This window comes from Penaeus monodon, chromosome 29 (assembly GCF_015228065.2).
Source record: "Penaeus monodon isolate SGIC_2016 chromosome 29, NSTDA_Pmon_1, whole genome shotgun sequence".
Classification (NCBI taxonomy): Eukaryota; Metazoa; Arthropoda; class Malacostraca; order Decapoda; family Penaeidae; genus Penaeus; species Penaeus monodon.
Window position 1 is genome coordinate 37,726,531 of NC_051414.1, and position 256 is coordinate 37,726,786.

Here is a 256-nt window from a genome sequence, read left to right on the forward strand (position 1 = left end):
CGCTCCAGAGATGAATACTCTCTCTGGCACTTCCCCTTTCAGGAGGGCAACGAGCTGACTCCGCTCCTCGCCTCTGGACGCGTGCCTCCTCACCCTCACAAATCTGTCATCGCCCAACAGAAAGTCTGGGTCCAGTATGGTCGGGTATCGGAAAATTATGACCTTAGTGAATTTTTCCCCAGCCTTTGGGACAGTCATCACTGTCCCTTGTATTCCTGAGTCGTCAGGGTCTGCTCCGCCTCCTCTGCCCGCGTGA